The 18,155-nt window shown below is 40.5% G+C and overlaps 1 long non-coding RNA gene across 1 annotated transcript in view; it reads left to right on the plus strand.

Moving 5' to 3' along the window:
- LOC146806016 (uncharacterized) overlaps window positions 1–7,007 on the plus strand; it is a 377,339-nt gene extending 370,332 nt beyond the window's left edge. The window contains exon 4 of the long non-coding RNA XR_014967541.1: window positions 6,692–7,007. This is a non-coding gene — a long non-coding RNA (uncharacterized LOC146806016). The remainder of the gene's footprint in view (window positions 1–6,691) is intronic.
- Window positions 7,008–18,155: the final 11,148 nt, after the last annotated feature.

Here is an 18,155-nt window from a genome sequence, read left to right on the forward strand (position 1 = left end):
CCGTGGCTTGTGGTACAATTTGTTGTTGCCGCCAAGGATTCCCGCAGGAGCTTGTTTGCAAGAAGCTCCTGAAATCCCAGAGCACTATGTTGCAGTCCAACGAACTGTTCGCAGTCAAGTTCTCAGATAGGCATGACGTGTATGTGCTCACTACAATTCAGGCTGAGAGCACTTCCCCTGTCACGGTTTGGGGTCAGCTGGCCGAAGTCCACAAGTCCACCTGTATACTTGATTACAAGTACATGGGTGTAGTGGACAACAACGACCAGATTCTTCAGCCATACAGTGCGAGTCATAAAACTCACACTTGGTATACAAAACTGTTTACGCACCTGATCCAGATGTCAACATACAATGCGTATGCTGTTTATCGTGAGACCACCACAGGAAGATTGATATCTTTCCTTGACTTTCAGTTGTCTGTGATTGAAAGTCTCACTGCTACAGAAGCAGCAGCCTCCACTTCATGTCTTCTGGAGGACGTGGCAAGGCTGCAGGAGCGACACTTTGCTGATAAAATTCCTGCAACACCCAAAAAGAGCGACCATGTTGTCATTATAAAATGTGCTTGATGCAGGGAAAGAGGCAGGAGAATCATGTTTACTGTCCCCAGTGCCCAAGTTAGCCTGCTTTCTGTTTTCCTACTTGCTTTATGTTGTATCACACTAAAGCAAAATACTGGGAAATTGACTGAGGTGGAGCTGCCAATAGGTAAACCTTTCAATTGGTGTGAATGGATACCTACTGTCTGTGGGTCACTCCTTCACTGCACAAGCAGCTGCAGAATATTTATTCCTCTACTTTAGGAAATCATGGACTTCTGAACAACTTTATCTGCTTTGAGAATGTGGCAGTTGTGCTGTTCGCAAATTGACAAGTGCATTATAATCCCCACGCTGCACATACTGGTGGACAGAACATATGCCACGTTGTCACAAAGTACCCGTGTTTCACATTCAACCGTTCTTCATAGTTTATGGTGTTTGCTTCAGAGAGCTTTTGAAAATTTCCAGCATGTTTGCCTTAGTTTCAGCTCAGTTTGAGATATGGTCTACAAGGATACTCGGACACCCCCCCACTTGCATCCACAAACTAGAAGGAGTTGGATTTAGCATAGTGAGTGTGCTAAAGGCACATGAAATACATGTCTTCCTGAGCCTCATGTGGCTGTCATGGAAGCCATTAGTAAAGACTCACTAGGCATGCGTTCGGTAATGTTCAGGAAGAAGGAGGGGGAGACTTGACAGGTAGTAAAATGCAGTCAAACTCATTATGTCTTGTGGCATATGAATGTGATGAGCCTTTGCGTGGCCGCGGTATGTTTGTATGAGTGCATGTGCTTTGGTTGTTTGGGCCCGTGGTTGGCAATATGGAAGTGTTGTGTGTGGTGTGTGAATGGCGTGTGAATGGACCATCAAGTGGTTGGTGCCGTGAAGTGGCTTTATGACTCACCTTCAGAAGCCTTGGCTTCAATATTTATATACTTTGATAAGTATATGTGCTTTGAAGCCAGCGTTTCTGGAGGTGCTAAAACAAACCAGTGTAAGTTGGTGGATGAGCTTTATCAAATTAGTGTTAAATTTATATTTGTGGCAGTGTAATTGCCTTTGTTAAGATTTTTTTTGAGTAGAAGACAAAGGGGCAAGTACAAGGGTGAATGACTTGCATGGCTCTCCCTGTTTTTTTACCCAACATGACCTGAAAAACTCAAAATCAGTTGAAAAAACTTTTTGCGTGTGAAAGTTGTGGCATCACTAGGCTGACACAAATTTCCTACCATCCAGCATTCCCCTAGGTCTCCCAATAAAAATGGTGCCTCACTCGTCTGGGAGGCCCCAGTACCCATGACAGGCAAGGGCCCGAAACGTTTAGAGGCGACATCAAAATTACCTATCACAAAACAACCTGGTTTTGCAAGGGGGTTTTTGGCCCCGTGCTCGGCGGCCAGCCAGGGAAACCTACCCAACCCACACATTTCTGAAAACTAGACACCCGGGGAATTCCAGGGAGGTATGGCCTGCATGGATCCCCCAACGTTTTCTTACCCAGAATCCCCTGTAAACCTCAAATTTATCTAAAAAAGTCCCTTTTTCACACATTTTTGTGTGGAAAAGTTGTGGCATCAACGGGCCCTTGCCTGTCCCGGGTACTTCAGCCTCCCACACGAGTGAGACACAATTTTTATTGGAAGACCCGGGGGAACACTGGGTGGTAGGAAATTTGTGTCAGCTCGGTGATGCCACATCTTTCCCATACAAATGTGTGTGAAAAAAGTGATCTTTTTCAGTTAAATTTGAGGTTCGAAGGGGATTCTGGGTAAGAAAACGTTGAGGGATACACTCAATCCATACATCCCTAGCATCCCCCGGGTGTCTAGTTTTTAAAAATGTATAGGTTTGATTGGTTTCCCTAGGTGCCTGCAGAGCTAGGGTTAAAAAACTACAGCTAGGCACTTTGCAAAAAAAGGGTGATTTTTCCACTGTGAAAATGTGGTGTATCCACCTTGCGTTTTGGGCCGTTTTCTGTTGCGGGCACAAGGCCTACCTACACAAGTGAGGTACCATTTTTCTTGGAAGACTTTGGGAAATGCGGGGTGGGTGGAATTTTGTGGATCCACGCAGATTCCAGAACTTTCCACCACAGAAAAGTGAGGATTTTTTTTTTTTTTTTGACAATTGTCTAGATTTGCAAGGGATTCTGGGTAACAGAACCTGGCTAGAGCCAGTCAAGTCACCCCATCCTGGATTCCTCTGGGTGTCTAGTTTTAAAAAATGTATAGTGTTGCTAGGTTTCCCTAGGTGCCGGCAGAGCTAGGGTTCAAAAACTACAGCCTGGCACTTTGCAAAAAAACAGTAATTTTTCTCTGTGAAAATGTGGTGTGTCCAACTTGCGTTTTGGGCCATTTCCTGTCGCCGGCAAAAGACCTACACACACAAGTGAGATACCATTTTTCTCGGAAGACTTAGGGGAACGCGGGGTAGTTGGAATTTTGTGGATCCACGCAGACTCTAGAACTTTCCATCACAGAAAATTGAGGAAAATGTGTTTTTTTTAAAAGTGTTCTAGGTTTGCAAGGGATTCTGTGTAACAGAACATGGTGAGAGCCAGTCAAGTCACCCCATCCTGGATTCCCCTGGGTGTCTAGTTTTCAAAAATGTATAGGTTTGCTAGGTTTCCCTCGTTGCCGGCAGAGCTAGGGTTCAAAAACTACAGCTAAGCACTATGCAAAAAAGGGTCATTTTTCACTGTGAAAATGTGGTGTGTCCACCTTGCGTTTTGGGCCGTTTTCTGTCGCGGGCACTAGGCCTACCCACACAAGTGAGGTATCATTTTTTTTTGGAAAGCTTTGGGAAATGCGGGGTGGGTGGAATTATGTGGATCCACGCAGATTCCAGAACTTTCCACCACAGAAAAGTGAGGGAAATGTGTTTTTTTGTCAATTTTCTAGGTTTGCAAGGGATTCTGGGTAACAGAACCTGGTGAGAGCCAACCAAGTCACCCCATCCTGAATTCCCCTGGGTGTCTAGTTTTCAAAAATGTGTAGGTTTGCTTCTATTCCCTCGTTGCCGGCAGAGCTAGGGTTCAAAAACTACAACCAGGCACTTTGCAAAAAAAGGGTCAGTTTTCACTGTGAAAATGTGATGTGTCCACGTTGCATTTTGGGCCGTTTCCTGTCGTGGGCACTAGGCCTACCCACACAAGTGAGGTACCCTTTTTCTTGGAAGACTTTGGGGAATGCGGGGTGGGTGGAATTTTGTGGATCCACACAGATTCCAGAACTTTCCACCACAGAAAATTGAGGAGAATTTGGATTTTTTGACAATTTTCTAGGTGTGCAAGGGATTCTGGGTAACAGAACCAGGTGAGAGCCAGTCAAGTCACCCAATCCTGGATTACCCTGGGTGTCTAGTTTTCAAAAATGAATAGGTTTGCAAGGTTTCCCTAGGTTTCGGCAGATCTAGGGTTCAAAAACTACATCTAGGCACTTTGCAAAAAAAGGGTAATTTTTCACTGTGAAAATGTGGTGTATCCACCTTGTGTTTTGGGCCGGGTCCACTTGTGGGCACTAGGCCTACCCACACAAGTGAGATACCATTTTTCTCAGGAGAGTTTGGGGAACGCGGGGTGGGTGGAATTTTGTCGATCCACACAGATTCCAGAACTTTCCACCACAGAAAAGTGAGGAAAATGTGGGTTTTTGGACAATTTTCTAGGTCTGCAAGGGATTCTGGGTAACAGAACCTGGTGAGAGCCAGTCAAGTCACCCCATCCTGGATTACCCTAGATGTCTAGTGTTCAAAAATGTATAGGTTTTCTAGGTTTCGGTTAGGTGCTGGCAGAGCTAGGGTTCTAAAACTACAGCTAGGCACTTTGCAAAAAAAGGGTCATTTCTCTCTGTGAAAATGTGGTCTGTCCACGTTGCGTTTTGAGCCGTTTCCTGTCGTGGGCACAAGTTTTACCCACACAAGTGAGGTACCATTTTTATCGGGAGAAGATAGAATTGTAGAGCAACTGCTATTACCTATTGACTTTCAATGGATTTCTGCCTTCCAAATGAAAGACAATGTGTAAAAAAGAAGTCATTTTGAAAAATGACCTATAGTTCTCAATCCAGTATGGGTACTCCCAATTTTGGAAATGTGCAAATATCTACGGTTTATAAACTCTAAATTTTGTTCCCATTTCAGAAATACATAGGTGTCTTTCATACCGATTTTTCCATGTATACATTTTACCAAAAGAATTGCTATATACCCGGTACATAATGAAAAACATTTGCAAGACGCTGCTCAGGTATTGGCTTTGGGTTTGTTGGGTTCTTGGTGAACCTACAAGTCCTATATATCACCACAACCAGAAAGGTCCAGCAAATGTAACGGTATTTTGCTTTCAAACAGCTGTCATAATTAGAAGAAGTTACAGGTGAAAAAGTTGACACAAATGGCTGTTTTTATCAACTAATTTTCAATTTTTCCTATATTTAAATGTTAGATACTATGAAGAAACCTTGAAGGATCTAAACAAATGACCCACCCCTTGCTGAATTCAGAATGCTGTCTACATTTCTAAAATGTATAGCTGTCCAGGATCCATTATTGCTTTCCTACCCATTTCTACCATTAACTGGAAGGAGGTTGGAAGCACAAAAAATAGCAGAAATAGGCCATGTCCCAGAAAAATGCCAAAACTGTGTAAAACATTTTGGTTTTCTGACAAAACTTTGCTTGTAAGATGGTGATTTCAGCACCAAAATCCCTTCTTTGATAGTATTTTCAGGGGAAAAACCAAACGTTTTCATCTGTAGCCCTTTATTCCCATTTTTCCCCCCAAAAAACAAATTTAGCTGTATTTAGGCTAATTTCTGGATCCCCTCCAGGGGAAGCCACAAACCCTGGGGACCTTTAGAATCCCCATAATGTTGGAAGAAATGGGCGCAAATTTGGCATGGATACCTTATGTGGTCAAAAAGTTACAGAGGCCTAATTGCAAACTACCCCAAATAGCCAAAAAAGGGCTCAGCACTGGGGGGAAAAAGCCCAGCAGTTAAGGGGTTAAAAATGTAATTCACAATCCTGTGATTAACCTAACACATTCGGGCAGAATGTGAAAGCAGCTGAATGGGCGTCTTTCTTTAAATTGCAACACATTTGGGCAACAAAATAGTGAGTTGAGAGCAAAACAGACTTGTGCCTGCAAGAGATCTTGCATAGGCAAAACCTATGTGCGTAGAAACGTTTGTTGTCAGTGGTTGGTGTTATTCCCAATGTCAGTTTTCACGATTCTGTTGTTGCATTTTTCCAGGGGATTTACTACTTTATTAACTACTTTACTTCTTTATTGAATTGATCCATTGTGTGCATTTTGGTACCTCACATTATCCCATGCAGACACATCAGCTTTACTAACTTGTATTTATTGTGGTAGCAAAGGATAAAAGTGAAACGGATGACATTTCTAGGACAAATTTGTTGGACACTCTGTTGGCCTTTTTTGATCGACATGCACAGGGAAGCGTGTTTTAGTAGGTATACACTGTCATATGTAAATATGTATAAAATATGTTTGCATGTAAATGTCCCACAGTAGAAGAGTGCAGAATGCAACACCTTGTTTAACACGTTGCACCAATGCTCTAGAGTAGGTTAGCGGTATGATGTTTACATTTCACTTGTGGTGTGTGATGCACAATGAAATTACTGAGAATTCTCTGTGTATAAAATATGTTTGCATGTAAATGTCCCACAGTAGAAGTGTGCAGAATGCAACACCTTGTTTAACACGTTGCACCAATGCTATAGAGTAGGTTAGCGGTATGATGTTTACATTTCACTTGTGGTGTGTGATGCACAATGAAATTACTGAGAATTCTCTGTAAGATTCATTACAAAAGAAAGGTCGTACCACACTGTAACCTCACAAACAAAATGTGTGAAAACACACTGAAGCATCTGTGTCAACACCTGCTGAAGGTTTTGAGGATAAAAAATGAGGTATTGATTCCAATACTGTGCCTTTTGTCATTTCAAGATTGTAATCGTCCCCTAGCTGCTTAAAGTATAGAGTCAATGTTTAAATGGATTTTTGTTAAACATTGATTTAACAGGATACTTCAGTGGGGAGCTACAACTTGTGAGGTTTGTTAATTTCATGTGAGTCTAGTTCATCGTTTCAGTGAACCTGTTTATTACAGAAGTCTCCAGATGAGCAGCCTCTCAATTGACATAAGGACCAGAAGATGGCAGATGGAAGTGAGGTACTCAAAGCAAGATGTTTCCAAACAAAAGGACAGCTTCAATCCACAGTAGCCCACATGCATTTTCGGGTCCAAGTGATCTTGCAATCTATACACAGAGATGACGGTAAGGGCCAATGATGCAAGATTTTCGGCAGGGAGGAAGACCTACGACCATTAGAAAGATATCAGATGACAGCACCGTGACTGTAGCAACAGCTGTGATCTCAGCTCGAATTAAGCTATGGTGGAAAAATATCCCCTGGTTTTTAATAATGTCACCACCACACTTAGTCCTGAATGGCTTCCAGTTGACAAGATGAAGACTTTGGTGGTTATGTGCAGCCAAATCTTTTCCATTACACTGTCATCAAGGTACCTGAAACATTCATCAAAATGTATGAGGCATTAGCACATATATGCATAGTAATTTTTTGTTTCTAAATGATATGTTTTTTTTAATACAGCATTAGCTAAATTATGGTATATTACTATAACCCTACTCAATAGTTCCTAATTTATTGACTTTGTAAGCAGGAAATGCTGAGTCAGCTCGGCTGGGATTTGAATCTATAACTTGTAGAGTATGCACAGGCCTCAACAGTAGTACTGGTCTTTGAGGAACTCCAAAAGTGGTTTTACTCTTGAGGGTCTATTATGTAGGCCTTTATTGTGGAAATGGCATGGTCTACCTTAGGTCGACTGGTATTGACCAAACTAAGCTGCAAACTTTGTAGAGTAAGAACTTATGTTACGCTATGTCATGTTAAAAGGGTTTATGAAGCGCATACATACCCAGGAATAGGCGTCTTGGAGCTAGTGGCAAGAACTCTCAGCATTGTCCACAATGAAATACAAAAGCAAACCCATCTTTTAAGGGGTACCAACCCCCTGGCTCAAGGAAGAAAAACCAAGTGTGTAGATCCTTCTTAGATTTCAAAAGGTTTGGTTAAACTCATAGATGTTATGCTTATTAATATATATGATCGCTGTGAGAAGCAACATAACAAAACTAGACATCTGGCCAATGTGTCAGTATGCATTCTGAAGATCCAACAGGAGTGATGTGTGCTTCCATATTTCTGCAAACCCAATGTTGATATGTTGGCTAGAAGTAGACCCAGGAAGATGGACAAGGATATAAGAGATAAAACAGAGACACTGGATATAATCACTGTGCTTTTGACGCACAATAATATGAATACACTACATGGGTTCCAAGTGAGGGAATGTTAAAACAAGTAAAACTCAAAGAGCAAAAGCAATTTATCAAATCAAGGTCAAGAGATGAACAAAACAAGGTACGCAGATGTCATCAGTGATGTCACTGACCATGTCATGAATGATGTAATATGTGACATCATCAGCAGTGCATTGCGGGCGCGTGATTTATAGTTAGCAGAACTAACTATAACGGAGGAATTTCTATGATTTTGTACAAGTGAAATGTCCAGCTAACTATAACACACGTGAAACCTATGGTTTCTTCTATGAATTTCCAAGGTTTTTTAAATGCTAAATTCTAACTATAACGTCTCTAAATCCTATGGCTTTTACAGTGAATTTCAAAGGTTTTTTAAATGCTAATTTTTAAGTGTAATAGTAGTTATACCTGTTTTTGTACTGATTTTCTACAGTTTTTAAACTGTTTACTTATAAATATTTTATTCATTAAATAACATTATATATTTTTCTGAAAATTGCACCCAAAAAAATTTAAAAAATGAAAACTGAAATATTGTTTACTTTTTTTGCTTTATTTTTTATTTTAATATATTTATATTATTTTCTTTTAATAAAAACATTTTTCCTGAATTTTTTCGGAGTCGTGCACTCAAAACGTACACATCACGGTGGGTGCGTGGATTCTACCCACCATTTTAGAAACGTCGTGAAGGATCCGCATACAGTATGCGACAGCTGCGTGTTTTTCAGTTTCATCATATACATTTAACATTACGTGATGTGCGCGATTGGTATGTGACCAGTCCGCGTCTCCTGCTCCCACGCATTCACGACACATGCGCATTACGGTACGAGACAGTTGCGCTGTGGCGGGTCCCGCGTGATGTCATATACGTGCTGAGGCACGCTGGGTGCGCGACTCCAGCAAAAAATGTTTAGGTTCTAAAATGATAAGTATGTGTGTTTAATGTACATATTAGGGCAAGAGACTATCTAAGATATTCATAAAAATAATATATTTGTACTTATAATAAACTCATATTATTTTTTAATATATATCGCGTTGGGTGCGTGCTTCATGAGCGCAGAGTGCGCGTATCCCATGTGACCTAAAAAAAAAGATTTCATTGGTTCATAACATTTCCCACTGTAACTATTGAAGGACCCCACCCATTTTAATAATTCTTGTTGGAGCATCTTTAGAGAGACATCTCTTTTCCTACAAGAACCCTTTTTGCTCGTTTTTTTGGTGTTTTTCAAAAAATATCAAACACAATGGCATCTGGACAGCTGCAGCAGCAGGAGGAAGTATCTTCTGAAGAAGAATTCTTGCAGGAGGCACCACGTCCACAAAGGCCGGAATCTGTCATGTGGAAATTCTTCACTTTTCCACCTGGAGAGAAGAAAGTAAATGCGAGAAAGGTGACGTGCAAAATTTGTGACCGAGTCCTGTCAAGAGGCAGTGAAAAAAATACTGTTGTGGCACTGCTTCTATGTACAAGCATCTCCGGACCACACATCCTTTCAATCTTGCTCGGGAGGAAATGAGGCGAGCTGCTTTGAACCCCTCACCTGCTGTGGCAAGTACATCTGGAGCGTCCTCAGGAACACCTGCCAGAATTCGCCTTTCTCGAGCAACACTGCATGAAGTGTAAGAAACTTATATGCTCCGGTGAGTAGTTGGTGTATGCAGTTTGTCCTGCGCCTCGCAACTGATGGAGCGCAATACCCTGGTAACGGGGAAAACAACCCGTACCGATATCCTCCCTGCATCACAGACCCAACGTCACACTAGCTCATTCACACATGCAGTCATTGGTGGGGCCCATAACACCAACACTCACACATCTCTTTCACCAGTCTGCACCCACAGGAGGGATGAGTAATTCAAGCGCTGGACTTGATGGGGGAACACCTTATAACCTATAGGGAGAGAAAAGTTATTTTACAAAATATACATTAACGCCCTTCCCCTGCAGATCCTTAATCCTAAACATCAAGGCACTCCTCCCACTTGGTCAATGGACCAATTAGTTGGATTGGTTGATGGTGATTTAGAACCAGCTAAAACACATTTTAAGACTTCAGAATCTCTCTAAATGAAACTCACAAACTCATAGTTTGCGTTTATCAATAATTGTTTATCTAAAATTTCATAATGGTATAAGTTCGCATTTGTCTCGTCAAAGTTTAGAAAATCTTTATATCAATATTTTTGTAGATCGCAGAACATCATATTTACCTAATCTGGCTGTTTGGAGTCCTCTAATTCATTGGCTCTGTATAATCAAATAAGCAGTCAATCGTCCAAAAGCAGGCCAAATCACAAAGTTCTTTGCTCACCACGCTACAGTCCCAAAGATCGGCGAAGGACCAGAGACGTGCAAGCATCTATCATTGCCCGTAGATTTAAGTAAAGCTCGCAGTCATCAGATAATCTGGCAGCATCCGGACCCTCTAGGTATCAGGAAAACGCAGCGGTAACCCTTTCTATTCTACTACGCATTTATAATAAAATGAAGCAAAGATGATACAATTTAATATTTTGGCACAGTCGTGATTGGCTGGTTGAGATTATTCGATGTGAGTTTTAAGTTCTCAGTACAGATCGAGGGGTGAGGTCACCAGTTAGTTCAAGAGTCAGCTTGTTCCAGTTTATTGTAAGGTTGATTGTTCTCCTGTCTTGGCAGACTTCCCACTCTGTCATTGTTCAGGTACATGGTGAACAAAGGTCGCTATGAGGCTTTAGGAGATTTCTTGTGCATGTGCAGCTCACTCCGCACCTCATGGGACATTGGCCACATCGTCGTGTAGTGTCAGCGGCCATCTTTGATTTAGGCCCAAATGCTAACTTAAGTGAAACAAACACAAAAGAGTAATTAATACATAGAAATAATGAATCTAATGTTAACCCCTTACTCTTCCCTCTATGTGCTTGTATTTATCTAGCATATAGCGACATTTAAGGCAATTATATTCACCTTTTCGATCCTCCTCATGGGCAACATTACAAAAGCAACATATATCATGCAGTACTCTATTGCCACATATACTACTGTTAATATGCGTACAGATTTTAATAATAAAGGTTATTTAGCCATGCAAAATGAACATCCCACATGTAATTTGAATATTAATAATGTTTGTTAATATACATGCAAAAACTCACTTAATAATGTTATAATCAATTGATTATATAATTAGTATCTTCATGCAGGATAGGGGAGGCATACAAAATGTTGTACTACCCGCTCCATCAATCCCCCTTTGGTGATTTTATCACCACACCTTTAAAATGTTGTATCAATTTGTCATGAAAAGCGAAATGAATTCTTTTAATTAGTTCACATCTCTGTTTCCCCAATTTCTTCTCTTCTTGCTGTTTTATACATACTTTCCTTCATCTCTTTTAATTCTACTTCTTCAAAATCCCTCACTTGTCTCTTATTCTGTCTTCCTTTAAAATGTTCTCTCTTTAACTTTTTTTGTATTTTCTTTTTTTATGACATAAACATCCTAGTCTTAAAATTAATACTATAAAAATCACACATGTTAATCGAAATAAGATTCTACTTATAAAGGTACCACCTAAGTTTAATAAGAAATCTTTAATAAAAGAAAATTTCTTTCCAATCTTTCCCCAAACACTTTCAACCTCCAGTGGTGCAATTTCCTCATGCAAATCAGTTATATTTTTAATGTAGACTTTTAGATCTTTACTTTCGTCAGGAATGTAAGTACAACAATGTTGAATTTTCAGCATTCCACAGACTCCACCCTCTTTTGCCAATAATATATCAAGGGCAAATCGATTTTGCATTACCATGGCACGCATGGCAACCATTTCAGTTTTTACCAATAAATATCCTCCAGCGGTGCTTTTTGACAAGCGATCCACTACTGTTGATAGTTTTCTAATTTTGTGTCCATTCAGAGATAGTCCCACTGCTGGTATCAATGCTCCAAAAATGTCTCCCACAATTTCTGACCAAGACTCTCTCTTTCTACGTGCTAGATGACTATCTAACTTATGTACACCATCTTCTCCTCTTCCCATGTGGAATATCTTTGGGAAAACCAGACTTACATAACATGTGCCATACCAATGGTCTGGCAATCGATAATATGCCTTGTTCCCGCAGATAAAATATAACCCAGGAAAAACTGGATCATTTCCTCCTTTAAATCCCCATCCACCCATGCTTCGGTATGTATCATGGCATTCGCTGTTCCCTACAAAGTAATTATCATATGCAGTTTGATTCCTTCTAATACACAAGTTCCCTTTCTGAGGCGAATCTAAAGCCATAGTTGGACTAGCTTCTCCTTTCAAATGTTTTTCCATTTCAACATCCCAACCGGTCTTTTCTTCTGTTCCTTCATGTACTTTCCTTTGCATTTTTAATCTCCTTTCTTCATATCTAAAAATGTCTTTTCCTCTTTCTTTAGACTGCAAGTCAGATTGTTTCTAAATATAGATTCTCATGTTAGTTCTTTAGTCTCTGAGAAAAATTCACCTAGCACCTTTGAAGGCTTTACTTTATTCAATTTGTTAATTGCAGGTACTCGTGAAAATATGTTATCTACATCTGAAAAATAATATTCTAACTTCCCTATTTTGTAAAACAAACTAGCTATTACACTGCATGTTATTCCATAGGTTACTGGGAGGTGATGGTAGGTCACTCCCGTGGATACAGATGCAGGTAACTGCATACAGACGTAACAGTCCCTCACGTCCATTGTCTTTACATATTCGTACAGTAGTTTAGAAAATACATTATTAGAGAAATCATTTATAGACCTGTCTTTATCTAGATAATTTCTATCTATTTTAGTCGGATATACTTTCTGAATCTTTTCTATATTAGTTTTATTTTCACTATGTCCTTCTATTGTTTCTAGAGTAATCTTAAATGAGATCATCAGAGCTAATACACTCCATAGAAGCATTAGTAATCCTGTACAACAATAACACATTTTAAACCATGGTTTAAGAAATACACATTTAGCTTTTCTACTTTCTGTGTTTGCCATTTTCGTAAAATGATCAGTGTCTTTTGACTTAGCCTCTTCTACTTCACAACTAGTTTTGTCTAACCCAAACTCTAAGCACCTACTTGGTTCTATCAGTTATGTCTTTTCCTGTATTTTATTGTCTTTCCATTAGCAGCATTTTTGTCTTGTTCAGTTTGGCATTTGATCGTCTTTCACTTTTCTCTCATAATCTTGATATAGAACTTCCTGAACATCCGTTTCTGCTCCAATATCGGTCAAGATAACTCTCAGGATTTCCGATTCTTCGTCTTCCTCAACCAATTCTGGTACAGTCACCTGTGGGTTCTCTTGGCTATTCGCCTCTTCTTTTATTACAGGCAGGGCCACATATGACCATTCCGGCGACTTATACTTCTGGTTAGGTTTTCTCGTTCTTTTGTTTTCCTCTACTGTAGTTATTTTCTCAGTTTTCGATTTTTCTTGACTAGATACTTCATTCACTTGCTCTGCTCTTGGTGAATTCACTTGTGTCAGCCGATATCTCAGTCTTTTTTATTTCGTTTGGCCAGATTTCATCTCTTGCTGATCTTTTCAATTTACTTCCTTTATCATTCTTTTCAGCTCTCCATGCTCTCTTCCTCAGGACTCGACCTTCTGGTACTTCTTCATCACTATCCTCTGATTCTGTTTCAACTTGCTTTTTGCTTTCAGCTGTTCTTCTTTCCACCACTTCTTTTATTTTCCCTACTTCTGTCCCTCCTCGTGTTTCTTGCACAATATCTTCCTGTGGACTAACTGTCCCTTCCTCTAACTGGATGCTTGAATTCCCTACAACTCCTCTGGGGTCTTCCGCAGAAATCTTTCCCTCACTTTCTGTATCTGGCACCTGTCCATCTACTTTTGTCATTTCAGGTGGAACTTCTCTCAGCTTTTCATCAGGAACTTCCTTATCAATAATTTCTTTGATTGTCTCTTCACTGCTTTTCTCCTTTTCGGAACGTACCGGTGTCTGTTCAGTCTCTGAGTCTGAGCTGGTATCAGAAATCTGTAACTTCCTTCTCAAGGGAATATTTTCTGGGGCAAGGGTCAAATTTGGCTCTGTCTGCCCCCTTTCAGGATTTTCTCTTGTTCTCGTTTCTTCAGCATCTGATTCAGAACTAATTTCTGACTCCTCAAAATACTCTCCTTCTTTGTTATCCACTGGATTTGGAATCCTCAATGTGTGACTAGCATGAATCCAATTCTTGATCCCAGCACACTTAACAGCTGTTTTTGTAGTCAGAATCACTTGTTGTGGTTTCCTCAACATGGGACCAAACAGTTCCTCCTTCTGTGTACTTTAATTCTCACCCAGTCTCCTGGGCTCAGATCATGAGCTTGCTTCTTTTCAAGGGTGGTGGCATCAGATCCAACCTGATAAAACACAGAATGCACTGCGTCAGACAGCCCCGTACAGTAATCCAACACCAAGTCATCAGTTATAGCCAACAGCTTGTTGACTGGTATGAATACATGGCGCATTGCTCGTCCCATGACAATTTCGTGTATACTCAGACTTGTGTTCATATCTGGATTAGATCTAATAGTCATGAGTACTAGAGGCAAGACATCAGGCCATTTCAAACATGTGGCTAAACACATTTTTCCCAATCTGTTTTTAATGGTACCATTTACTACTGCACCACCACACCAGAAGCCTCTGGGCGATAGGCACAATGTAGTTTCTGTTGTACATTCAATGCTTCACAAATCAGTTTCACGATCTCATTATGGAAATGCTTTCCTCTATCTGACTCAATTGTGACTGGGAACCCGAATCTGGGGATGAATTCTCTCAACAGTAATTTAGCTACCGTAATTCCATCACTCCTTCTTGTGGGGTATGCTTCTACCCATCTAGAAAACAAGCAGACCATTACTAGAACATACCTCAACCTATTATAGGGGGGCATTTCAATGAAATCAATCTGCATTCTAGTGAAAGGCCCTCCTTCTCGACCTATTGTTCCTAGACTTACCACTGTTTTACTTCCAGGATTGAACTGCTCACATATAAGGCATCTTTGACAAAGGCTCTCAGCTACAAGCCTAAATTTTGCATTGTACCATGTCTGCTTAAAGGACCTAATCATCGCGTCTCTCCCTATGTGTGCTTGTCCATGATACATCCGTGCCATGGCAGACACCATGCTATCAGGCATGACTGGTCTTCCATCCCGATAGACCCACACATGATCTGTTTCCCTTGGTGCACATCCTGCTTTTACCCATTGTTTCATTTCCTCATCTCCTGCTTCTTCCTGCAGTTGCCTCACTTCCTCCCATGTACTCACAATGTTAGTAAACAATAGAGGACAAAAATTCATTTCCCTTTCTGTCGCCCTATTAACCGATTTCTGATTGCGAGCACAATATTGAGCCATATCGTTGGCGTACTTGTTTCCGACTGCGACAATATCTCTAGTCTTTGAGTGTGCATCACACTTCACAACCGCCAATTGCTTAGGCAGATGTATCGCCTCAAGTAATTTCCCAACTACTTCAGCATTCTTTATGGGAGTTCCACTTGAAGTCAAAAATCCTCTCTGCAGACATATCTGACCAAAATCATGCATAACACCGAAGCCATATTGACTATCGGTTATCACAGTCACTCTCACATTCTTTCCCAACTTGCATGCTCTAGTCAAAGCTACAAGTTCAGCAACCTGGGCTGATTTTACTCCCTTCAGGTAAGATGCTTCCATTAACGCTGCAACTTCGCATACTGCATAAGCTGCACTAAAAATTCCTTTGTCTATTCTTAAGCATGACCCATCCACAAACATCACAAAGTCACTTTCTGGCAAAGGTACATCTTTTATATCAGGACGTGGTTTGGTACAGAAATCGAGTACATCCAAACAATCATGATCCACTTCGTCCCTGACTTAAAAATTCTCAGCATCAGGCAATAGCGTTGAAGGATTCCCATTCAGGCATCTCACAAGGCTCACATTCGTTGCACCTAATATGACCTTCTCATTCTTAGTCAGCCGACTATGTGTCATGAACTGAGTGCGGCTCCTTGTTAAAAGGATTGCCATATCATGAGGTACAAACCCTCACACAGGATATCCCATCACAATTCCTTCACTCTGTTCCAGACTCTTACAAGTAGCAGCTACTGCTTTCAAACAACCTGGCAATGCTACAGCTACAGGGTCTAGCATAGCTGAAAAATATGCAATTAGTCTTCTCAATTTTCCATGTTTCTGTATTAATACAGAGAGTGTACATCCATTCTTCTCACTGCAGTACAGCTCGAAATCTTTTTCATAATCAGGCATTCCTAATGCTGGCGCTTCACACACACCATCTCTCAATTGTTTAAAGGCTGTCAATTCTTCTTTACTTAATTCAATGGGATCTCTCACATCACTTCTTGTCAGACGTGCCAAAGGTTTTGAAATCAGGGAAAAATTACTTATCCATTGACGACAATATCCAACCATTCCAAGAAACTTTCTCACTTCTCTTTGCATCATTGGGGCTCTGATTCCTTTTATTATCCTGATTCTATCTGTTTTTTATCTTCCTCAGTCCCTTTTCAATTTTATGGCCTAAATAATGTACTTCCTTTTGACAAAATTGCAATTTCGATGGTAACACTTTAAGTCCTCTATCTGCTAAATGATTTAGCAATGCTATGGTGTCCATTACACAAGCTTCTCTAGTCTTTGACGCCACAAGCAGGTCGTCAATATTTTGGACTAGCACTAAGTTCTCGAGCATTTCTAGGTCTTCTAAGGATCTTTTCAATATCTGATTAAATATCGAGGGGCTTTCTGTATACCCCTGTGGGATTCGGCACCATGCCAAAATACATTCGCCAAACCGGAACGCAAACATTTGCTGGCTATCATATTGCAATCGGATGGAAAATAAAGCATGACATAGATCAATTACTGTATACCATTCTGCATCATGAGGAATCTGATAAAAAATCACAGATGGATTTGGTACGATGGGACAGCATGACACAACAATTTTGTTTATCTTTCTCAGATCTTGCACTATTCTGAACTTTCCATTAGGCTTCTTCAGGCCCATTATCGGTGAATTACATGGACTACTCATTACTTCTCTTAAAATTCCTTGTTTAATCATTTTCTCGATTATAGGGGTGACTCCTTCAATTATCTCGGGTGTCAATTTATATTGAGGAACATTTGGGTAGCTTATTCCTTCCTTCACTGTTACTTTTACAGGATCTACATTTTTCATTAATCCTACATCTTCTCCTGTAAAATCCCAAACCTCTGCTTTTACTGTCTGTTTCAATTCTTTAGGTAATTTGTCACGATTGAATACAGCAAATGCTTCAGTAATCTCAGTTTCCATATTAGCCATAGTCATTGTATATAGTACGTCTTCATCAGGGGTCTCAAATGCTATACCATCAGGGGTACAGAATATAGTGCAATTCATTTTGCACAATAGGTCTCTTCCTAACAAATGTATAGGACTTGAATCGCACAAGACAAAGCGATGCATTTCGGAAAATTTCCCTATACTGACATTTACTGGTTTTGTAAGATACGTTTTAATTTGTCTGTTGGAAACTCCAACCACTTGGATTGTTTCGTCCGAGAGAGGAAGATTCTTAACATGAGCTGACCTAACAGTTGATCCAGTAGCACCAGTATCGACTAGGAAAGTAACATTTTCATAATTTACCTTTCCGTCCACAAAAGGGCCTGTCTGGTCTACTTCTAGAGTTCCGCCAAGTACACACTCTTCTTCCTCCCCTCGGCACAGTCAATAATTTTCTTCTGACTCACTCTCATCGCGTTGTAGCCAATACTGCGAAACAGCGCTAGCGCGTGGCAGCTTAGTTACCTGTTCTTCGTTGTAGAATCCTGTCTCATTACTGTATTTCTGTGAATTTACGGTCTGTGGAAAAGGCGGTTTTGGTGCCTGATTCTGTTGGGTGACAACCTGCTGCTGTCGCTGCGGTTGACCACTCACCTCATTCTGCACCTGCGGATTCAATGATGCATTATCACCATTAGTATTCGGGGGAAATTTACACTCGGATTTCCAGTGCCCTATTCTTCCGCAATTATGACATGGTCATTTCTTTTTGGCTTATTCTATATTAAATTGTCCCTTTCCTTTTCCAGCATTAAATTTAGGTTTTAATCCTGCACTATTTGCTTGTTCAATCAGCTGTGCTTCCTGTCTTTCTGCCACTTTT

The sequence above is a fragment of the Triturus cristatus genome, chromosome 8, assembly GCF_964204655.1.
Source record: "Triturus cristatus chromosome 8, aTriCri1.1, whole genome shotgun sequence".
Lineage (NCBI taxonomy): Eukaryota > Metazoa > Chordata > Amphibia > Caudata > Salamandridae > Triturus > Triturus cristatus.